Source organism: Phodopus roborovskii, unplaced genomic scaffold (assembly GCF_943737965.1).
Source record: "Phodopus roborovskii unplaced genomic scaffold, PHOROB, whole genome shotgun sequence".
Classification (NCBI taxonomy): domain Eukaryota; kingdom Metazoa; phylum Chordata; class Mammalia; order Rodentia; family Cricetidae; genus Phodopus; species Phodopus roborovskii.
Window position 1 is genome coordinate 10,461,713 of NW_026125278.1, and position 26,126 is coordinate 10,487,838.

The window sequence follows — 26,126 nt, forward strand, 5'->3', positions numbered from 1 at the left end:
GAGATATGTACCAGTCTTAGATTATGACAAATTGAATCTAAAGGCTAAATACTATTCTCCAAAATTCAGTTGTCCAGACTTATTTTAAAGATGAGCTAACTTTGAAAAGGAAACCGTGTTCTAAAATCAACCACAAATGTAGATTCACTCTGTTCTTCAAATCTTAGGTAATTCCATCATAGCACCTTCAAGGGTGGACTTCAGGAATAGAGGAATTCATACCTACCAGCTTAATCTTAGAGCAAATTGTACAAACACCTTGTGGAGATTTCTCACTATTAGCATTACACACATAACAAATTTGGCAACAACGAGTAAGCTAGGATGATGAATACAAATTAAGAATTTTTACAGGGTCAGGGTAGAAAACATTACTCAGGTAAGAGTTTGACATTTATAAAGTAGTTGATAGTGTTGCCCTACGTTTTCTCTCTTTAATCCAGAGACAATGCTTTGTCTGTAACACCCAAATTCTCACTCAATAAAATAAATTTTTGGCTTCAAATTCACTACCTACTCCATGCTGGGAACTAGATTACTACTCTTCAAAAGTTTCCACTCTCCATGTACACAATTGTTCATAAGTGAGCTAAAGCAATTAACATAAAGATACACAATGTTGGCATGTGTAATGGTCATGTTTATCATCTTACTGTTACTGAAGTGTTGAGTAAAATGTAAATGAAGGACCAAATTATTTTTCTATGAGTTCTTGATTTCAGAATGATGGATTTATGCGGACATGTAAGACACTGCTGTGGGAATAACTATACCTAGTTCAAAAATTTTATAACAGGTTTCTTGCTATTGATTTTAAAAATTTATATGTATCAACCATAAATGATACTGTAGAAAAATAAAATCAAATGAGTACTAAATGAATACTTTAAAACACGTAACTATGTCGCACATTTGCTAATTAGTGAAGCATAGCTACCCTCATCTCTCTCTCCGTGTGTGTGTGTGTGTGTGTGTGCATGTGTATTTATATTCCAACACTTTGTCCCACACATAATATGTACATAGAATTTTACAAAGTAATTATTTTTTTTAAAAGATGAATACTGTTTGACAGAGAAGACACTGTACTGATTGGTTATTGCAAGTATGCATGCACTACATTTTTAAAGTAAGATAAACATATCTTCCTATGTATGTGTGATTCCTTTCTGAGAAAAGCTTCTATATACTGTGTTACAAATTCAGTGCTGTCTGTAGACATGAGTAACCAATACAAATGTATTTTTCATATTTGGCTATAGATTGATGCTTGTAAACACCCTTTCTCTAATTGTTTCTTCCTGTAAACAACCCCCCACCTCAGCCTCTAGTCTACACTCTTCCAGTCTACACTCCTAGAGATTTGCTTTTAAGAACTCATGTATGTGTGAGAACTGTTGGTATTCATCATCTTATGACTGTTTATTTTAATTTAGCTAATGCCTTTACTTCCTTTCATGTGACAATAAATGGCAGGAACTGAGATTTCAGCTGGCCCTGTTATAGGAGATTGACAAGGACCATAACACAGTAGATTTTATCAATAGTCAAGGCAGAGAGCGAGAATAAGACATGGTGAAGACAACAATGAATGAAGGGAGCCCTCAGAGGATGAGTTTCAGACCTGAAGTCTTCAGTATCCGTCACTAAATTGAATCAGGACATTTGCTGAGCATTGCACATAACAGAAACTGTTATTTATAGAATGTGAATACACTTGCATAAATGCATGTGTATATATATGTACATGAATACACAGGTACATGTGTGATGTGTTAATACATGTATGCATATATGTGTGTATCACATACATACATACATGCATACATACACACATATTCACAAAATACATATTTGTAAAAATATACAAATAGTGGTCCAAAGTGATTGACTTTTATTCGCTCATATTGTTCAAATCCACAAAGCTGAAATGAAATGCTTACACCTGGGCCTGAGGATATCGGAGCCTGAGAAACTATGACTGTCTCTCCAGCTATACAACTTTTGAACCATAGAAACTTGGAAGTGTAGTTTTCAACTTTGGTTCTTGTGTCTAAACTTATCACATGAGATAACAGTGATAACACAAACAGCATTACCATAGAGGGAGGATAGATATAATTATATATGTGTATAATCAACCATTTAGAAGCATGTAGTAGATATATAAATGACTCAATTGATTTTGTTCAAGTCATCAGTCCTTGTATAGTAAGAAAACAGTACATAGTTTGGAGTGCCATGAGGTGCTCAGTTGTAGAGCAGTAACCACATAGGTGGGAAATTGATTTAGTAATAAAAGACCCAGGCTGTGGAGGAAAAATTCAAGGAACACTTTATATTAGAGGTGGTGCAAGTCAGCCTTAGGATAACCATAGGGTGTGATTTAGCTTCAACACCTGGAGTAGATGCCTCAGTCAATGAAATGGCAGTTGTATCATAGATATTATTGTAAATAATAGTTTCAAATGTCCTGTGGAATGGAAAATGAACTGAAGATCTAAGAAAGACTGCAGGTATACAGAAACAGTAGAGTAACAGCCTGCTTTGGGATGAAAGGACTCTGAACTGGATGTCAACGTGAGGAGCTTTTGGTTGGGCGTTTCTGGGGCCATTGTCCTCTTTCCTCTTACTGGCCCTGTTCTATCCCACCTGACTCCTCTCCTTTCGGTGTCTTCTAGACTAAGCAGCTGCCCTCTCAGATGGCCACCTCAGCTTACCTTCTGCTTATGCCTTTACAGTCCTCTCACTCTCAACAAATATGAACGAATAAAAAATAGCTATGGGCAAAACATGGATCTAAACACTTTTTAACGATCTTCAGATATTTGTAATAGTCTCAGGTTATTGGAAGAATTTCATATACTCCAGTGACTGAGCAATAAACTCAAGGAAAGAGGCTAAATGGAATTCTCACTAGGTAGGTCTTAAGTGGAAAATGGGGTAAGAACCCCATTTTGATCTTAATATATAACCCCTATGTAAGGAGTAAGGTTTTTCCTCCCACCGCTGGTCTTGTCCCGCTGCCGCACCATCCCCAATTAACACACAGAGACTCTGTATTAGATATAATGCTTTTGGCCAGGTACTAGTTTCTTATCAGCAAGCTCTGTCTTAGTTATTAACCCATTTCTATGTTTTTCCATGTGGTCTTACCAGAGAGCGGGGGCCGGCGGTTCTGTTCTCTCCCTTCTCTCCATGCTGACCCCCCTTCCTACTTCCACTTTCCTCCTAGTCTCCTAGTCCCTCCTATCTTGCTTTCCTATTGGCCAACAGTGCTTTATTCATTAACCAGTATGAGAAACATTACCGAATGACATCTTCCATCACCCCTATATGTCTTGTGTTCTGTTATTCTCACACATGTTCAATGGGGAAGCAGGGAACAAAGCCTCATTTAAAGAATGTCCTGTCTTCTACTACAGAAGAAGAATTGGGTGACAACTGACAAGATTCCCAAATTTATCACATCAATTCTGATCTTTAAAGAAAGAAATGGTATGTTTGATCAGTAACAATTTTACTAATGCAATAACAGTAAAACATGAAATATCCTATAAAATCCCACCTACACTATCATAGCATTATAAAAGTATGTGGATGGCAAATCACAGTTATATTTTCTAACTATAAAATAATAACTATGCAGAAGCCAGAGTGTTGGGATTTAGCTATGTCTGAAAACTGATTTTACATTGTGGCTAAATCTATCTGCTTTACCATTTCATACTCCATCCTAACTTGTCATAATTTCTGATTCATTCATTTTACGTAGGAAACTTAGACTAAATGATAGTTTAAACGTAAGTGGTGGTTTAAATATAGGAGACCTGCAGAGTCCTATTGAGTTCTCAAATAACTTCTGATTTTTCCAGATGCAATTTACCCAATTTAACCTCATTATCCTCACTTTATCCTTCCAACAAGAGGTCTGGGGGCCGTTTTAAGGTTCTTTTGTATATTAGCGTTTCTAACAGGAGTTGATTGTAGAAGGAGGGAGGGTGAAGTTCAAATGGCCCATTTTGCTGATGCCTTAGTCATTTTAAAGTGAGTCTTTGACTGCAGAAGAAAATTAACACTTCTAATTGAAGTGTGATTTATTTTTGATGCAGTGTGCCCTATTTTTGGTCTTTCTTCCTTCAGCTGTACAGGAAAGATTTCGCGTAGTCTCAGCATCCTTTGACAGCCTATATACCTGGGCTTTCTCCAGCAACATCATGTGACTTTAATGAAGTGATCTGTTTTTAAATACTACGTGCAATTACTCACAGGCTGGCTGTTGCCTTGCATATCTGTCTACTTAACTCATAGTCAGCAGCTATTCTTCCCTGTAGTTCACATGTCCATTTTGATTGTTTTAATCTATGACTTCTTGGCTATTTGTTTGTTTGCTTTCTGGCCTGAATTTTCTAGCCTTCAACAAACAGTGCCACAGGTCATCTCATGCTGTCCTGTTGTTGCACACAGAGTTCATCTGTATTTACCCTGCTTTCTCTTGCAGTTCATAATGGATATAGACTTGTCAGTGATAGCAGGAGACAGAGCCATAGCTGCAAGTTGTTGCCTATAGCAAACTGAGAAGTTCTTTTCAAACACCCATACTATTCACTCTGGTAATGATAATATTCTTTTTTTTTTTTTTTTTTTAATGATACCCTGGAAAGGTATTTCAAGATGGGTCAGTAGGAAAGGAAGTTAAAGTTTGTTAAGAAAAGTATTTTTTTTTAACATTGAGAGGCCTTAATGGCGACATTAGTACGTAGGAGAAAGAAAATATAGACTCATGGCATAGCTTCAGGCTTCTCCAAGGAAGGTTGTGGATCAATGTCTTTGGCATAAGCAGATACACGATTTGGTTGACTCCTAAAGTTACCACATCTAAACAGTTTCTAAAACATTTCCTTTATAATATAATTTTCTTTTCTTTCTGTCTTTTATTTATCACCTATCTACCATCTATCTTTCTCCTTGTATATCATCCATCTATCTATCTCTAGATATCTAGCACTCTACCCATCAACTATATATCTGTCATACATCTATCACTAATCCATCCATCATCTACTATACACATATATCATCTACCTGTCTAATTCAAACCCTTTAACTCTCTGAATTTTAAATATACTTGCCTTCCTCATTATAAAAATATGGTCAAAGAGCACTAACTACATTGTTGCAATAGTACAAATTATTAGCAAAGATGTAATTATCCCATGTTGGAAGGTTATATTGGAGCAGTAGTATGTTTTTTTCTCTACATTTGTGGGAAAATTTTATGGTTAAGAAAAATGATTTAGTGAACAGCTACCAATTTATGCCACATCCAAATATGCATTAAACAGTAGTGCTGAGAGTGATGTTTTTGCTTCATTCTTGAGTGCTAGCATCCCACATATTTCTTACATAAATTAACATAGATAAAAGTAAAAAAAAAATAAAAATTTACAAGCAGCCCCATCCTTTCATAGTTGATTGATTTACCTGACAAATGATCTAAGGTAATGCAATGGAAAATGGAAATCCATCCTCAAAGGGGGAGGGGGGGCAAAACAAGTGGCTAATCACTTGATAATAAACCAGAGCCCTCTTCACAAAACTAAAAAAATAAATCACAAAAATTTTTGGATAAAAAATAACATTTGATTTAATATTTCTTGGGATCACAAGAAAATGGTAATTTATGAGCTAAATTGCATTAGCTTGGCATTTTCCAATAACAAATCATTAAGAAAGTGAAAATTCAAAACACACATGTGGGGAAAATAGTCATATAAACCTGACAATATTTTCTATCCAGATTATATTGTTAATATAACTTCTACATGTTTGCAATAAAATAACAAATAAATCAATGAGAAAAATGAGCAAAGATTGAAAAGATACTCTACCAAAATCCCCGATAAGTTGACAAAGAATATTAAAAATTATTCAATATCATCTTTCATCAGAAATATAAATCAAAGCTAACATGACACATTGTCTTACATCCACTATAGTTACAATTGTAGAAAGATAGGGACTTCCAGGGAAGGGTAAATAAAGTATGGTTTATAAAGAGATAAATGTGAAAACTGTAATAGGAGGATTGAATGGCAAGGACATGGGAGCCAGGTCAGGGAAGGAATATGTGAAATAACAACAATAGGACCTTCTGAACTATAATCTGGAAACCTGCTACTATAGAAGATCCTTCAAATATATACATTCTTAAAATGTTAAAAGAATTTAAACAGAAATTTAAAATGAGGACAGAGAATGCCCCAACTAGACATCTTATACCACCAAGTAATAGTTTCAGTGCAAGATTGTTTACTTGTTGATTCATTGTCTAAATGCATCCAATAGGCACCTACAAACTTCACAGGCTATTGCCAAGGCTATTAGTTACTCTCCATAATGTAATGGTAAAGCCATATTGTTAAAGACACAACTTGCTTATGTCATCAAACATGGGGTAATCTAACTTGTGCCCAAATAGACATTTCACACCTACTGACTAGCATTAATGATGCTGGGAAGAACTTCGAACACTACCAGAGAGGAGAGGTAATCATGAATTTCACACAGGTTTAACCCTGCAACTTTTAATAGGGAGCTATCTGCAAGACACACTGATGTGATAGTGGCACAAATGTTACAGAGTAACAAGCACTTTTGGTTGGATATGAGGTGCACTCCATGACGGGGGGGGGGGAGGAGGACCTTGGTCTTGCCTCAAATAATGTTATAGACTTTGATGATCCCTCATTGGAGGCCTCTTCCTTCCTGAGGCATAGATGGGGGAGTGGGATGGGAAGATGGTGGGGGTGTGGGAAGATGGGATAAAGAGGAAACTGTGATTGGTATGTAAAATAAGATTGTTTTTAATTTAAATTCAATTTTTAAAAAAATTTACAAAAACAATGTTGTTAACAAGTTTGAGAAACAACTGGAGTTCTAACTTCCACATCGCTGACATAGTGTAAAATGATAAAGCATTTTAGAAAATTAACAAAGAGTTAAAAAGTCATTCAATCATGTACTAAGCACCCCATCAGTTCTACTGGTAGGAACCTCACAAAGAATGCAATATCCATATTCTGAAACCACGCCTATTTTTGCTTATATTCATAATAATACTAAACTGAAATTTTTCAATTTTATCAACAGAGCAAAGCATTGGTAACACACACATTTAGTCTCAGCACTCGAGAGGCAGAGGCAGGCAGATCTCAGTGAGTTCAAGACCAGCCTGGTCTACAGAGCTAGTACCAGGCAGGACTAGGTCCAAAGCAATATAGAGAAACCCTGTCTCCAAAAATAGTTGATGGATTAGGAACTATAGAAGAGGAGAGAATAATAATTGTCAACAGGAAATAGCTATACACTTCTTGGGATGATGATAATATACAACATATAGATTAGATTTATGACCAAATGTTATACATGTAGTCCAAACTCATTAAAATGTTTTCTTGATACTTTTTTATTTTCGTATAAATTTTCTTCATATGTGTGTTTTCTTCATATATGTGTTTTGTATGTGGTATATGGGTGGTAAGTTTTACTGTGTGAGTTTGTATGGTGTATATGTGTAAGCATGAACATGTGTTGGCCTGTGCTTGTGCGAGTGAAAGCCAGCATTTGATATAGAATATCCTCCTCCATCATCCATCACGCTCCACCTTTTCGGGGGGAGGGGCATTACTTCCTGGATCTGGAACTAACCATTTTAGAAGGTTGGCTGGCTAGCAAGCACTGGGGTCTTGTCTCCACCTCTCTGATTCGAGACATGTGCTATAGGCATGAGAGGGACTAAGGAACATTTAACCAAAACAACCACCTGTCAGTACCACACTTGTTAGATTTATGGTAGGTGAAAATTGCTTCCGAAAAGAAGATTGTTCCTCTTCCATCTTGCATCTGTGATTAAAATAACCTAAACCATAGGAAGGACTATGGAGATGATGACAGAGTGAACTCTAATTCTCAGGAGCTATCAGTCATTCCTTGGCATATGTTTCTATCGAGGGTTAATTTTTATTAAGGAAAATATATATGTCCACAAATGTGCCCAAGGAGATGCAGACTCATGGCTGTTCTCATACTGTAAAATACGAATGTTATCATTAGCTCCATTATACACCTAAGGCGACAGTACATTGGAGCTTCTTTTGGACCTTGTCCATAGAAGGACCACACTCATCCCACGATCTGTGTCATTGCTCTGCCAGCTTCTAAAGGCAAACATATGTTTAGAAGTTCAGTGTGATTTGTGTCTGATGATAATTGGTGTGTAGTATTGATGTTATTAGGACATTTTAAAAATAAATATTATAAAAAACAATGTCAAGTAAATGAGAAATAGAATCACAGAGTGCTCTGTTGTCCCAGGCTATTTTAGTGTTGCATGTTTAATTTATTACTTTGTTGCAGTTATAGCACATTCTTACTACTTGAAAGCATTGTCCTGCTTTCTGTGACATATTTACTGAATCTATAATCACTGTGTATTTATTTAGATAGCTTCCAATCAGAGTTAGATGTAAGATCAGAATTAATAATGTTATACATGTTTTGTTTTGTTTTGTTTTGTTTTTTAGAGTTTAGGCTTTACATTTAACACCACATTACTGTTTAAATCCATTGATTACTTGTGTTTTTAAGACAATATTTGATGTAACTATGGACAGCCTTAAACTTGCTATGACCTTGAACTGCTTAAATACTGGTGTCACAGGAATACACCATCAACCTATTTTTAGTCCGTTTTTTTTTTTTAACTTTTATTTTTTTATTGCACATGTGAGCACACAGATTGTTAAAGATTGTATTATGGAAGTCAGAGGACATCTTTTGGGAATTTGTTCTCTCCTTCTACTGTAGGTTCCAGGAATTGAACTCAGATTATCTGCTTTGGCTTCAAGTGCCTTTACCTATTCAATCATTTCATCTGCACTCAAATTAACTTTGAAACATGCTGTGAACTATAGAGTAGATCCTTTGTTTAAAATACATGAATGCATGCTTTTTGCAGCATTTTACAGTACATATGGATTATGAACTTCTGCATAATGAGTTGTCTGTGAGTCTATAGGCTGACTTTATACCTCCCTATGATCTAATTACACGCTTATATATTGTGATGTTCACTCATTGTCAAATGTGACAATGTCATCTTTGTTTTTTATTAGGCACTATTATCAAAGAGTGACCCTGATCTTTCTTTTCTTTAATTTTAAGAGAGGGGTTGCTTATAGGGTTTTCTTGGTTTTAGTTTATGTTTATTTTTCCAACTCTAAGTGTTTTCTTGTCAATTGTAGAATGATCTATAACTGTCAGTGAAAATTCTCAATTGAAGTCTCTAGAGAAATTAGGAGGGAATTCATCATATATCTTACTATAAAATATGGAAACATAGTATATCTTTCCAGTGTAAATGGTCTTTTGCTAATCTCAGTGATGTTTATCTAGTTCTTGTATTTTTTTTATATTTTCTCATCTCTCTCCATAACTTACATGTCAAATTTTGATTGCTTATTGATAAATCATAAAACTCAATTGATTCTCATATTGTGATCATTTAACTTTATCAACCTAAATTGTTGCCACTAGCTTTATTTTGTAAATTCCCTTTGAGTTTCTTCATGCATGCTGCCTGTGAATAATCATGATTGCCCTAATTATTTTATAATTTTTATGTTTCCCATGACATTTTTCTATATATATACTTGGCTAAAACCTCCAGTAGAACACCCATTAAAAAGGGATATCAAGCACGTTTGCGTTCTTTCTTGTTTCACAGGGTGATAGTAAACTCTGTTCCCTGAATATTCCAGTAATTCAATCTCCACTGGAAGTGGCTGTGACTATTGAAGAGTGACTCTCAGAAATGAGTATTTGGCATTATCTCATAGAAAGTGGGCACAGAAGGGTCATCAGATTTTCATTTGACCTCTCAGTTGCTCTCTCCTTCACTTCCATGCCAACTGTATGAAATTCTACCCCAGCTAGCTGTGGGGTGGCAGTCTATGAAGTTATGGTTAAGTTGTCACCTATGCTTACATGGGACTTTCTAGATTGGGTGCTATCCTGGGAACTGATAATTGTTAGAATACTTACTTAGATTCAGTTTGCCAAATAATTTTTAAATCAGAAGGATGGGTTAGGCTATTATCAACAATTTTCCTGTTTCTAGAAATGACCGTGCACCTGCTTGTTTCTTTCATTGTTTGCCTTATCAGGATATTAATATGGCAAACTAAACTGATTGACTTTTAAATGTTAAATAATGCGAACATCCCTGGGATATAATTCACTAAATCAAAGCATGCATTCATTTATATATTGTAGTAAATTTGTTAAAATATTGCTCAGGGCTTGTGCAGCCATGTTTATGGAAAATGTTGTTACTGCTCTCTCTTTTCATTTTTTCCTCAAGTTTTAGTGTACTGATGATGTGTAGGAATGGACTCATCAAGTAGACATGAGTCATTCAGAACCTGCACATCCCCAAGAAACCAGCTCTTGCTTTAGTCAATTCCTGGGAGAAGAGGTCCAGTCCAGTGGGATATTTTTCTTGGTGCATGTGGTTTGTGGCTATGGACCTCTGTATCAGATTGAAGAGATAGTTTGTGCTAACAATATCATTTATAGTGAATATCTGCTTTTTCTTAGCATGACTGAGGATATGGAGTCTAAATATCTGATGTCAGTCACATGGGGCCCAACGCCAGTGCCTCATGGCAACAACAAAGCTCAACACAAGGCCAAGATGAGCTTCTCTGATTGAATAAACTTTGCCATGCCAGGAATTGTTCCTGGGAATTTGTTTTTAATTTCTTCTTATATTTAAAATTCATATTCCCTATAAAAGAATGCAAGGTTGGCATTCTAGGCTGGTACCCCAAATTCATAATTTGAAATCCTAGTCACCAGGGGAACAGTCTTGGGGACTAGGGCGAATTAAGTAGTTATGCCATCAATTAGAGGATGTCGTGAGAGCAGAGGCCCTAGGATAAGATCTGAATATTTTATAAGATAAAAGAGTCTTACTTCTCTTCTCTGCGTATATACACATGTACATGTTCATGCATGTGCCCATGTGCACACCCTAAAAAGACACAAGAAGATACACAGAGTAAACCGGCTTACACCACAACTTGACCATACACACACCACCCTTATCTTAGAATTCTCAACCAACAACATCAAGAAACAAACCGAGCTTTATGGCAAAGAAAGTTTTTCTTGAGTGTTTGTCATTTTATTACATTGCTTCATTTCCTATTCATTTTAATTAGTACACCAAATATTAAGCACCATTATGTGTGCCCTTTTGTAACCCAACCTGTAAGATTATGATAGGAAACGTTTCTTTCTTTAGACCCAGACTCAAAACAAGCTGTTAATATTTTGAGAAACATATTCAATGTTTATCTACTAAAATGTTCTTAATAAATTTTTATTTAAATTAAAAGTAATCTTGTTTTATATACCAGTAACAGTTCCCTCTCTCCCATCCTCTCAGGTCCTCATCCACCCCCTATCCCACCCCCCATCCACTTCCCAGGGAGAGTGAGGCCTCCCATGAGGGAACAGCAAAGTCGACACATCCTACATTGTTAAAAATCAGTTCAAATACCTCTAGCTTATAGTCAGGGTTTCTTTTTATAAAAGTGAGCTTCTATTTGCTAGAAAAACTTCTAAGCATATGACATTATTGGCATGTGTTACTCTCAGAGATGCTTTATGAGGTTCATGTATTACGCTTTTAGTATCTGTGGGGTTTGTAGTGACACCATCTCTTAAGCTTCTAAGTGAATTAATTATACCTGGATTTTAGCCTGACTAAATGCAAACTGATTTTAGCAGTTTTTGCATTGAACAATCTTATTGGTCCATTTACTATTTTTCCTTAGATTTCTGTGCTTCAATTTCCACTGATTTTTGCCATTTTTTTTATTTTCTCTTGGTTAGATATTATTTAGAGATAATTTCAGTCTCTATTTTAGAGAACATCTAATATTGGAAAATTCTTCTACAGTTTTCAGGAAACCACTATTCATCCAATGGTTATCATATACCTTCAATTGAACTAAACTTGACCATTTACTGACTGATTTAGTAATTCAGAGTACCTAGTTATTATTATTTCATGCATTCTTCATTGTCAGGGAATTTTATACATGTATATTATGTTTTTGATCAAACATACCCCATTACCATGCCTACAATTCCTCACCGATCCCTACAACACTTTCCCATCACAACTTACTGTTTCTCTCTCTTGTAAAGCCTACTGTGCATAGTTGATGCTGTCTGTGTGTGCATACATACAGGACTGCTGCGGGGTAGCTCTTCATGGTCCAAAGTCCTGGATAAAGCTTAGCCTTCCTTTCCAGTAGCCATCAATTGCCAATAACTTCCTTGCCTGGTAACACAGCTACATCACAACACATCAATGCCATTAGCTGCTCTAGTATTGTTTTTTTGTTTGTTTGGTTTTTGTTTTGTTTTGAAGCAGGATTTTTAACTTATCCCGAAGCCTACCATTTTGGGTAGAAGTGCTAACTGTTTGTACCCTAAGTCATATGATCTCCACAAACACAATACTAGATTTCAGGTATGTGCCATCATACCTAGTTTCTTTACATGGGTGACCTCTATCTAACCTCAGGTTCTCATCTTTGTAAAACAAACACATTGCCCAATAATCCACTTTGCAATCTCCTCTGAGTCTAAAATTGATATCTATGTTTTAGTGTAAATTATTATACGTTAGTTATAGATTGGTTTGTGCTTACCCACACACCAATGTGTGTGGGTAACTATGAAGTTAGCTATAAGCAATCTGCCTAGAAAAAGAAAGACAAATAACAGGCATGGAGTATGAAAACTTTAAGTTATACACTTGATGATTAGACAGAAATGGTTAGGATGTAGAGTTCCCAAACATAGCAGCTGAGTGATTTAACTGTTTCTTTTTTCTTTTTCTGACATATGCTGGGGAGAGGCAACACATGCTTTATATAAAAGTTACATGCAGCATGAGTAACTTAAAATAGAAAAATTGACTGAATTGTCTTAAACCATCTGAAAATCTTTTGAGAGGTTTCATATAGTTTTGTGGACTTATATTATTATGTAAATATATTAATTTGTATAACAAGAATAATTACTGGGTTTGAAGTTCAAAATAAAGTCATTTGAAATGAGAAGAAAATATCATCTGTATAAATTTGCTTCTCAGTTACTGTGATAAAACTCATGAACAAACCACTCAGGGGGAGATAATGGTTTATGTCATCTTACAGTTTATTGTCCATCATAAAAGAAACTTGAGTCAGAGCAGAAAAAAAGCAGGAACCTGGAGGTATGAGCTGAAACAGAGGTCATGAGGGAAGACTATCACATTTTGCTTTATGGCTGACTCAGCTTGCCTAATTTTGTGTTTTTATAGCTCCCTTCCCTTTCATGCCTCCCAAACCTCCCTCCTAGCTCTTTCAAATCTATGTTATCTTTTTAAAATTAATTGTTATAAGTATGTGTATGTGTGTGTTTATTTCTAAATATAACCTGCAAATTCTGTATAATGTTACTCACATATCTGTTTTCAGGTCTAAACATTGTGCATTGGTGTGCTCATCCTTGGAGAAGGCTATTTTTGCACACCTTTGGTATCCCTTATTTGCCTATAGTTCTTTATGTAGGGTTGAATCCTTGTGGATTTTCCCCATGCATTTTGACATGTCTGTTGCTGTCCTTGTTCAGTTCATGTTTAGTCTGCCATGGTGGTAAAACTTTTACAGGGACATTGTCTGACATTGCATTACAAGGAAACAATCTCAGCAGTCTCCCAGATCCTCTGGTTCTTACAATCTTCCCATCTCCTCTGCAGAATTTCCTGAATGTTATATGGTGATACATTTTTTGTGATCATGAGATCATAAGCTTTCCTGAAGACCAGAGAAGCAAAGAGGCCAAGCCAGCAGAGAGCTCTCACTTCTACCAAATGCTCAGAGTGAATGGGTGATGCACCCAACCTCAGATTGCATCTGTAGATGGCACTGCTCCTCACCAAATCTCAGGCTGCTGCTGAGACTGCACTGATATCCTTATATTCTCCCTAGTTCTGATATTAAAGGTATAAGCTCTGTTACCCTCTTAGAGTGATTCAGGCTCATGTAGCCCAGGGTGGCCTTGAACTCACGGAGACCCATTTGCCTCTCTCTCTTTATTTCTGGAATTAAAGGTGGATGCCACCACTGGCCAGCTTCTACAGCTTTGCATTCTGATCTCCAGGCAAGCATTTTTCAATCATAAACAATATATCACCTCAGTGTTATGTAAGAAGCAGTTTGACAGACGTATCCATTAGAACTGAGCTCTACAATTCTACATTTTGATCATGTGTGGTTAGGACATTGTCTGAGCTAGGGTTTCTGTTGTTGTGAAGAGAAAGCATGGCCATGGCAACTCTTATAAAGTTGAAATATTGGTGGCTTATATTTCAGAGGCTTATTCCATTATCATCATCGTAGGAAACAATGAAGCATGCCGGCAGGCACAGTATTAGGTCTGAGAGTCCTTAAATTTAGATCTAAAGGCAAGGGGAAGTGAACTGCCTCACTCGAGGTGTCCTTAGTATTTATAAGATTACCCTGTTGATGAAAGTTTCTGCCCCGCCAGCCTGGTCCCACAACCAGCCAGGTCTTGGCTCACTGGAGAACGCCTGAAGTACCGTCTTCCAGGGCTCACATCTCGACTCCTGTCTGTCTATAATTCCCAGGATTCTCCTCCTCTGGTAGCCCCACCTATCTTTCCTGCCTGGCCACCACCTACACAGTGTTTTATTCATCAGCCAATAAGAGAAAGATATACACAGAAGGACAACCCCATCATTACCCCATCATTACCCCACAGTGACACACTTCCTCCAACAAGGGCATACCTACTCCAACACGGCCATACCTCCTATTACTGGCACTCAATTTAGGGACCATTTTCTTTCCAATCACCACATTTCACTCCCTGGCCCCCAAAAGCTTTTAACCATATCATAATGCAAAAATACATTCAGTCCAACTTCAAATGTCCACATAGTCTACAGCAGTCTCAAACTTTTTTCAAAGTCTTTTCTGAGATCCATGCAATCTCTTAACTATAATCCCCTGTAAAGCTAAAATCAAAAAGCAGATTACATATTTTCAACATAGAATGGCACAGTAGGGAAGAGAGCATAGGGAGGAAATACGGGATGAAAGCAAGACAAAGAATCAGCTGGGCAAACTCCAAATTCTGCATCTCCATGTCTGATTTCAAAACATTCTTCATATCTCCAGCTCCTCTCAGCTCTGTTGACTGCAACATACTTTTCTTCGCTTGGGCTGGTTCTATTCCCAGTTAGCAGCTCTCCTCTGCAGGTATCTCACACTCTAGCCTCTGCCTGTTGGAGTCTCCAAGGCAATCCAGGCTTCAACTTCACAGCTTCATTCAATGGCCTCCCCTGCCCTCTGTTTGGGAACACCCCTGACACATACCTGGCCTCAGAGTCTTTCCATAGTCACAGGGGCAAATCCCATAGCCCATTTCTTCTATCCTTAACTCCAGATCCCCATGGCTGAAGCTGCCAGTTTCTGCTGCTGCTTTTTAAAGACCTCATTCTTTACCAACTTTTATATCTTTATATAAAAGTTTTATATCTTTTATATCTTTACCAACTTTCTGTTTTCTATGGTTCCCTTCACTGCATAAGCTTGGCTATTCTGGAACTTAACCATTAGAGCAGACACAACTTGAACTCAGAGATCTTCCAGCTTTCTATTTTTGGTGGCTGTCTTCACTGTCTAAACTTTACTGTTCTGGAACTTGCTCTGTAGACCAAGCTGGCCTCAAACTCAGAAGATTGTCAGCATCTGCCTTCCCGATGCTGTGAAGAAAGGTGTGTACCATCATACCTAGCTCTAAAATTTTCCTTAATTCCTTTCACAAGTTCCAAACTCACCTGGATGGAATTTTGTTCTGAGGTCACCACTTCCTTTATTCAATTTCTTAGTCTGTTCATCTCCTAGAACATGTGCCATAGCTCCATTATGCTCCCTGGTGCTCTTTTGCTCCACAAAATTTACATTTTCTTTCTTCTTTTCATTAGAGTTACCACTAATAATCACACAACAGCCTCTATACAAGGCTGTTCAAGGATTTCTGCTGCCGAAGGAATTAATCTAAATCACTTTACTTTGCCTCATGGACATGGGCAAAAAGCAGCCACTTTCTTCACCAAAATAGCACAAGAACAAATTTTAGGAAACATACTGAAATTCTTCTCCTCTGAAATGTATTGAGCCAGTCCTCCACAGTTCAAATCATTCTTAGCATCACTGTCTTCCATGTTCCCCATCAAGCAGTGCTTAAAGCACTCCATTGCTTTCCTAACCCAAAGTACCAGTCCCTAGTACCATCTTCTGAGTTAGTTATGGTTTCCATTCCTGAGAAGACATTATGATCATATCAACTCTTACAAAGGAAAACATTTAATTTTGTTTGCTCTCTTAGAGTCCATAGGTTTAGTCCATGATCATCATGGAGCATGCAGGAGGACTTGGTGCTAGAACTGAGAGTCCTAAGCTTAAATCTTGATCCAAAGGCAACAGGAAGTGAAAGTCTCACTGGGCATGGCAGGATCATATATGAGACCTCAAAGCCTCCCATTAGAGCAGCACACTTCCCCCAACAAGAGCACACCTATTCCATCCAATAAGGGCTTCTCTCTTAGGGGGCCATTTTCATTCAAACCACCACAGACACCTTTGAATGACAATGGCCAGGGCTTCCAATAACCCCAAGTGTACAGTAGCGACACACAAAGCAACAGCTCTCTAATTGATTTAAGATAATCTCAAGAAGATTATTTTAGGCCTAGGAACTTAGCTAACTGTCTAAAGCTAGTAAATCCTGGACATCCAAAATAGCCTACAACCATGAACTTACTAAACAAGAATAACTTTTGGGTCTTAGCTAGAAGGACTGAGCAGTCTAAGGGACCTCAGACAATGGAACCAGGATGTAAACCACTGGTGCACAAAAGGACCTTGCAGACACATCACCCATGGAGGGATAGTGCCTTAACCTAGAGACAGGAGAGAAGTCCTAGTCCCTACTTCAAATGACTTGACAGATCTACATGACCCCACCTGGATAGCATAGCCCTACATGTGGAATGGGGGTGGGGGGATGGGAGGGGAGGGTGGTCAGGGTGCATGTGAGGGGGCAAAGAGTGTAAAAGGGAGGGAGGGAGGGTGGGAGAGGGAACTGGAATCGACATGTAAAATAAAAAAATAATAATTAAATAAAAAATAATAACTTTTAATGATCTAGCATAAGTCCTTATAAACACTGATAAGTATAGTCTTTATACTTCATCAAGGAAACTTCTCTTTCAATAGACCAGATGGAAATGCCTTTGTAAGCAACCCAGGCCCACTTGTCCAGGAGCAGAATCTTCCCCTTAGCCTGGTCTCACCTATATCAATCACTGGCCAAGGAAAAGGCCCACAAGCCAGGAGGCATATTCTCAATGCAACTTCCCTCTTCCTAATGACTCTCACTTGTACCAAGTTAACAGAAAACTAATCAGCACACCAACTCTTCTCATTTTTACATTTCTGTTAAAAGAGCACAAAAAATAAAGAATAAAAATAGTTTTAAGAAAACTGAAGATAATCTAATAATCTAATTGCTTCATATTCAGTAAGATAATTAATGTTGAAACTTGACCCTTTAATACATGGAACTATCACTCCTTTAAGGGTCACTGGTGGTGCTGACTGGCTCTCAACTTGATTTTTAAGGAGACCTTTTACAGCTTAGGATTAGCAATAGCGTGTGGGAAACTCAAAAATGAATCTATAAGATGAAAAATAAAAGCATGTGAAGCACATCTGTTTTGAGGATAAATGTTAAAGGAATCTTCAACTGTAGGAATCAATGTGTTGGTTGTGTTTTGCTTTAAGAAGGTGCACCACATGCCTCACAATTACCCTGTGTATCAGGAGAGATGGGTGTTGCCATGGTAAATACACATTTTTAATTGAATTGCAAACTAATGGGCACATAAAACCAACATAACTTGTTGGCACGCAAATTGCCTCTCCTGGGGATGAAAATAAACAGTCCTCTTCTAAAATATTTTGCTTTATTTTCTGGGTTTTGTTTAGCTAGTAGAAACATATAGATATAACCTTTTTCAGCCTGAAGCCTGTTTTTCTTTTACTCCACCAAAAGACGTGCAGTTTTCCAGTTTCCCTTTTTTTTCCCTTTTAGAAAAATACATTGTGTACAAAGAACACATTATGATGTCTTAAGTCACAGGGGCTCATGCTGTGATCTCAGTAAATATCTGAACTTTTAGTTTTGTCTAAAGCATATTAGGGAAACATTAAATATGATGCAGAAACTTCCTCATAACTTCATTGTCAAGCTGCCTGTAGAACAGGGGCTGCCTTTAGCAGGAGTGCCTTCAAATTTCACTTGAAAAATAAAACTGCTAAATTTAGTAGCTCAGATCCCCTTGTTCTCACAACAGCGCTATGTTTATTTAATTTTTCCCTCTCAGTCTTACTCATCTTCCTTATACGTGACCCCAAGTCCTCCCTAACCCAACTTAGTCTCATTTTTCATTGATACAATAAAAAGCATCCATCTTTAGTTTATATTTTTTCTTCCTTTCCAGACTTGAAGAGGAGGGCCCAATTCACAGGTGATGAAGCAATTTGCAGAATAGTATTCTCTCTCCACTTTCTATTTTCAAGACTTCTTTTCCCCAGTCTTTAGTTTAATCAAAATAAAGCACGTGGAGAGGATGTTATTTTGGATTCATATCGCAGTTATTTTTGCAAGTACATTGACAAATTTTTAAGTAGACATTGTGTTTTACAAAGAATGCTGTTCTGAGGTCACTGTGGATTGAACAATAAGAAAATTCAAGACTACAGGAGGCAGGCACAACAGGATATCCATGAGTAACACCGCCTACTTATCAACCAGGGGCAACAGAACACATTTGTTCCTGACTGAGGCAAACAGTGAGCAGAATTCTGAGAGAGGCTGAAAGCAGAACAGCTGAAAAGCTTTGGTGTGGAGCAAGGAGCCCACTGCCTGGCGCAAACAAGAACAGTTTAGAACAATAGCAACTGATCATTTCCAGCAGGGGCCTCAACTCTACTCTATTCCCTTACAGAGTTCGCTCACCTTTGTTTTCTTTCTTTGATTTCAGAGTTCATTTTTCATCATGATGTTCATTTTTTTTTTTTTATGATGAAAGTGAAGCTGTGTTGAAGGAATAGATGAATAAGTCCTTGTGGTGGTTCAAAGACACTCTCAGCAGCTCAGAACAAAAGGAAATTATTACACAGATCAAGGTGCTACACGGAAATGTTTTTACAGATTTTTAAATAAAACATAAACAGCTGTGGTCAGAAGCATGAGCAGTCACAGCCATTACCGATCTATTAATAATCAGGATACCAATTTGGCCCTGCTGCTCATGTAAAGCCCACATTCCATTATTCCGAAGAACAGACCAATTTAAATGTGTAAAAAATGGATTCAACAGCAAGTCGGAACAGATGTGGGGAAGGGGAAGGGTGGATCAAGTCTGGATTTATAGTGTAATTTTCTTGAAAAGCAAGTAATCAATATTTTCAACCAATGTAATGAGTAGGGCTAACAGTGATAGCCTGTTTTATTGGCTACTGTTCAGATAACTGTCGCTTAAATGATGTCATACTCTGAAGATCTCTCTCATCTGTCCACCTTATATTTCTGCTTCTAGTAAAAATGCCTTCTGTCTTTCTAATCAGGCGTTTGAAGTCTTTCTTGACAATGAATGTAGAAACAGAAGAGGCACCTCTCCTGTCCTCTCCGGTTTTTCTCTATTTTTTCTGTGACTCAAACTCTCCTCATAACATATCTTATTCAAACTCTCAAGATGTCTACACTTCTTATTATTAGGGTCCTAGAATTGTTGAAGAAAGAGCCCAGACTCAAACACTATGCAAACACAAAGAGTGTTTATTCTGCAGAAATAGCCAGCAAGCAGGGGTCGATCCCCCACACAAAATGGCCAAGAAGAACCAAGGAAAAGGGAACTTGGGGAACTCTACTATGATGAGCTGATCTTTATTCTAATTGTGTATTCAAGAAGTAGTTACATGGGGTACATGTTGATTGGATGGGGCAAGCAACAGTTCTACACATTGTGGAGTTTTGTTATATATGGTCAGTAGTAGCCATATCCTGTAATTTTGTGGCCCCAGTTTTATAAGACCAGGCTTTAAACGATTTAGCTGATTGGCTAAACTTGACACAGGTACAGGTCAGTATCAACAAGGAAATTGCTCCCCTTGTCTAAGATGGGGTCATATTTACTCCCCTTCATCATGTTTTACAGATGGGGGAATGAGCTTTGGGATTTCGTGAATTGCTTATCAATTATGAAATAGAGAGCCCAGACTGGAAATGGTTTATTTCTTTATATCACAAGTCGCTATTGATTCCTTGAGAATTTCATAACATACAACACAATCCTGCTCACCTTCCAGTCCCTCCATATCCACCCCTCACACCTCGAGGATCCTTCTGGAAAGAAAACCCAAATAATTTTTAAATGAAAAACAAAAACAAAACCCACCTCCATCTTCAGTCCTTCCTATCTCTCTAACACCTCTTCAAACAATCCAAAGGGCTTTGGGACCTAAGATATGTCACATAGTATCCCCCTTTGCCCAATCAGTCCAACACACAAATTTTCACTGCAATGAGTCATTTGTCTGGTTCAAGGCCTCTGGCCTCTGGCACACTATCATCACCAGACCTCCACCTAAACACTGATGGGAGATGTCATTCTGTAAATATGTTTCTCTTATTGTTTAATGAATAAAGCCCAGTTGGCCAATAGGAAAGCAAGACAGGCAGGACTAGGAGACAAAGAAGATTCTTTGGGGAGAGGTAGGAGAAGATTCAACATGTAGAGACTTGAGGAAGAAAAATATCCAGACCCTCTCTGGTAAATTAAGACCACATGGAAACACTTAAATTAATTAAAATGGTCTAATATTTAATACAGAGCTAGCCAATAAGAAATGCTAGTAACAAGCCAACAGGTTTATACTAATACAGCATCTGTGTGTGTGTTATTTGGGGTTGATGAGGCTCTGGGACCAGACTGGCTAGAAAACTGCTCATAACAAAATGGTGCCCGCCTGCAATGTAGGTACTAAGAACTTCTACTTAAAACTTGACAAAAGCTTAAAAAGGGTTTCAGAAACAAAAGAACAGAGACAAGCAAGGCTTCTTAGTAACAGCATTTTTCTTGCTAGTGACAAGAAATTTGTGAGGCTCCTTTATGTGAGTTTTCCTGACTCCCATAAAGCATAAGCAGCAAACCGTTCTAACAACTTAATGGTGTGACCACATCTCCAAGCTGGCAGCATGCTGCTGGATGGTAGTGTAGACCAAGGGAGTGAACACAGCTCTCAGTTCTGATGGTAAACGTACCCTCCACCATCTTTGATAGACTGAGGCTAATACAGCTGTGGCTTTAATTTTAGCAATGTTGTTTAGCAGATAAAAGACTCATGGCCAGGAAAAGATAAAGATTTACAGTAAAGACAGATTAAGGAGAAACCTCTAAAGGTTTATAATGTGTTTTAAAATATACATAGGCTTGAGGGAGAAAAGAAGCAGGATAAAGTGGTTTTAAAAAGTAGTAATAGAGAGTAGCTGGGCTTGGTGACACACACTTTTAATTCCAGCACTCAGAAGGTAGAGGCAAACAGATCTCTGTGATTTCAAAGCAAACCTGTTATACAGAGTTAATTCCAGGGCAGCCAAAGTTACATAGAGGAACCCAGTCTCAATAAATAAAAAGATAGAAGTAAAAAAAAATAGAGTAAAAAAAAGGCATGTAAAATGGAAAATATACAGCAAGTCTGGATCTGGATACTGTATGCTATTGTGTTTTCTTTAAATTGTCCAACTGCTAAGGAAGTAACAATAATTGCTACAATACACTTGATTAATTTAATCCAATTTATATATTTTAAAAATGTTTTGACTTCAAAATTTAAGTTCAAGGACAGGTTACTGGGGAAAAGAATTTCTATTTTTGTTTCCAAAGAAAATGAAAAGCTGTGGATTCCTTCCAGACTAACATGGTTTGATCAAGCAAGACATCCTGGTGATCCAACATTGAAAACAGCTGGGACAAGGCAGCCTTGCAGCCAGGATTTCTTTATCTTCTTAGGATCCCCTACCAGCAAGAAACAGTTTGGAAGAACAATGCCCAAATTCCCAAATATTGTCTATAAATGTTTGTTTTCATTTAAATGGGGTGGGTTATAAATAGTTAATGACCACAACCAATCTCTTTAAAGGTAAAAGGGGGATTATGGTATAGATATGAATACTTTGTTTTGAAATGGATTTTCATTTATTGATACAAATTTAAGGTCAATTTTGTGATATGTATATTTCTCCTCTTGTTTAGGTATTGTGTTTATATCGCTCATTTAAAATCTAATGTAAAATTCAGTACAGATTTTAAATACTTACCTATAATAGTCAAAACTAATACTTACATTAGTTAGGATTTCTTGATAAACAGAGATATGTTTGAGATGGATAAATATTTTTCAAACCTTAAAAGACCTACAGAATGTGGCATTTAAAATGGTTTAGGGTTTTACTTAACAGTGAGACACACTGCTCCTGGCAACACCACCTGTGTCAGAAAGGAAGACGGACATCAAAGAAACTCGTTATGGAGTTTGCTTCCAATATGGCAAGAGAAGCCATTTAGCCAAGAAACTGCTCTTGGCTAGATTATTTGACTTTATGCTGTATAAACTAGACATGGAGGACCCACAGGAAAGTGACTGCTGATACAAGATGGATAGTGCTACAAGGTTCCTGCTTCGTGAAAGGGTCTGCCAAAAATTCTGCAGGACACAGAGAAAAGTGACTGGCAAACTGCCAACACAAGTGGACAGTTTAAAGTTTCCTGCTTTGCTGAAGAGTCTTCCAGACACACTATGGCCTATAGGCTTAACATTACAGAAGAACTTCAGGTGACTGACCAGGTAGCAAGATGTCTCTGTCATTTCTGGAGTTTATATATTATCCTTCTGTGGTCTTTGAAGGAGTTGAAGACAGATAGTTATGGTTATAGTTTTTCTTAGTTAGAATTATAGATAAGCTACATATTGGATTTGGACTCACAAAGACAGGATAGATGATGAAATATTTTCTTTAAATCTTGCTAATGGTTAACAGCACACCTGTCCTTTGGAGCAGCTAAGCTACCTGTTGTGGGCTCTGAGGTACTTTTGGACAGTCACAGGCCTTCTCCCATCTGTGTTTTAAGTTGCAGCTTTGCTATCACCATGAAAATATTTACTGTAAATACCCTGTGCTTGATGGGTTTCCTACCCAAATGATTCTCAAATTGTACTCCCTTGGGACACATTTTGATTTATCTCAGATGTATTTGTTTAAGGCAATGCATGGTAGATTAGAAAAAATGTTACTTGGATGGTGTAATTGAATGCTTTCTTGTTTGTATGTTGAACAGGAAACAATGCTATGTTACCTTAACATTTTTTTACATTCTTTCCTGTGTTATTTTCAGTATCTTTCTCTTCTCTCTGCTGATACAAAAGTTTATGTTTTTGCAATGTTTCTAATCATTTTGCATTCTATACAGGGAAACTAACAAAATGGCTTTTAAACAGAGGACCTCCTCCCCAAACAGTGAATACATGGGGCTCCTTCTCCCTCTCCCTCTCTCTGTCCCTCTCCCTGTTCCTCCTTCTCTCCATCTCCCCTCTCCCTCTCCCTCTCTCTCTGCACCTCTTTATCTTCCTGGTCTTTGACAACCACATATAATCGAAGTGAAGCCAATGATGTTCTGGATGATGTCAGGGATGACACATAAACTCTCTTGACTGTTTCTAACAATGTTACTCTGCTGTGCCACTGGCTTCTTACATAAGTAAAGCAAAAGACTTGGAGGAATAAAGAGCTATATTTGTTCTCTATCTACTGAGTAGCATCTCCAAGCTGAACAGCCCTAACTATGTCCTAGAAAAAAAAAGTTGAATTCTACATTAGAAACCACTGATATATTTAAGCCAACAAAATATTTTATCACTTATTTAGATTACTTAACAGTGAGTCTTTATTTTATCCCCTCCAGTTGTAAGAGACCTGCCACTTTGTGCATGAGCCAAAGTAGGGTCTTCTGGGTCATGTTCTGAAGATAGAGCCACAAGTCACATTTCTGCTACGCACCTCTTCTGTCTGGGAAAACTAAGCCTTTTGCTCTTTGTTATCTATTGTAAATGAACACACTCACTACATGGGTTGTTTGCAAGTACTTGATGGCTTTTGTCAGATAAAGCCTTGAGAACAGGGCTTTGAGCACAGTGAAGGATGATCTTTGTTTTCTCTTACTTGGTGGTACGGGCAGCAGATGCTAGTAGTTGGCTTACTCATCATGTGTTTCAACAACTTCCCAGTTTCCTTTTCTGTATTGGCTAGAATGTTGAAAACAGCATTCTGTTGACTGTACTCCAGCAGGGCTCTGATGTTTCTTCTAATCAGACACACCTGCAGATAGTAGCAGTTGGTCAAGGGAAAATCAAATGTCCTGGATGGCATAGCAAAATGCATTCAGTCAATCACCACAATCTTAATCCCAAACATCATCTGTCATGACTGTTTTCACTACAAAAGTCCTTTGGTGTAAATGGATATTCCAGTCTGTATGTTAATTCAACCTTGGACCTGCAGCTTTCCCTGGTGCCCCATGATTTATCTACTGTGCCTTAATAATTACACTTCAGCTTAGACTGGTTTGAATGTATAGTGTGACCTAAAATCACCACCCTAAGTTGTTGCATAATTTAATTTAGGTTTTATGAGGTTGTGTGGCCTTACCTGGTGAATGTAATTAGAGATTATGTTCTTCATGCAGAAGAGGGATCATTCTTCCTCATTCAGTAGTGTTGGTCCTTGCAGATGTCACATGGCTGCATCTCTAGAATTTTTATTCAGTTATTTATTCATTCATATAATTAGAATATCTATTCCAATAGTGAAATGTCTTATTTCTCCTCCTACATTGTATCTTGTTCTTTATGCCCTCCTTTTATTTTAGCCCAAGGATGATGGGAGATGCCATTATGTATATATGTTTCTCATACTGGTTAATAATAAAACATTGCTACAGAGTTCTGCTTCATGAAAGAGTCTGCCAGACAGTCTGCAGGACACAGAGAAAAGTGACTGACATACTGACAAGAAGACAGTTTAAAGTTTCCTTCTTTGCTAAAGAGTCTGCCAGACACACTATGGCCTATGGGCTGAAGATGAAAGATTACAAAAGAACTTCGGGTGACCAGGCAATGAGTTGTCTCTGTCATTTCTAGAGTTTATATATTATCCTTCTGTGGTCTTTGAAGGAGTTGAAGACAGGTAGTTATGGTTATAGTTTTCATTAGTTAGGATTAAAGATTTGTTACTTAGACTTTGGACACACAAAGATAAAATAAAAGATAAAATATTTTCTTCAAATCTTGCTAAATGTTAATGGACTAAATATTAGTAACTGTGAGTCTTACTTGATAACTGTTGTATAATATATTTTGCTACGTTAAGGTTAAAACCCTTCTTTTTATTTAGACAGAAAAGAGGAGATGATGGGAGATGCCATTATGTATATGTTTCTCATACTGGTTAATAATAAAGCACTGTTGGCCAATAAAAAAAAAGATAGGAGGGACTAGGAGACAAGGAGGAAATAGGAAGTAGTAGGGAGGGGTCAAGATGGAGAGTCAGGAGAGAACAGTATGCGACAGCCGGCTCCCGGTAAGAAGAACACGTAGACATACATAGATTAACACAAATGGGTTAATAACTAAGACACAGCTAGCCGATAAAAAACTAGTACCTGGCCAACAGTATAATATCAAATACAGAGTCTCTATGTATTATTTGGGGCTGGCGCGGAGGCAAAACAAGACCAGCAGCGGCAGGCGGAAAAATCCATACTCGTTACATGTATATATGTTTCTCATACTGGT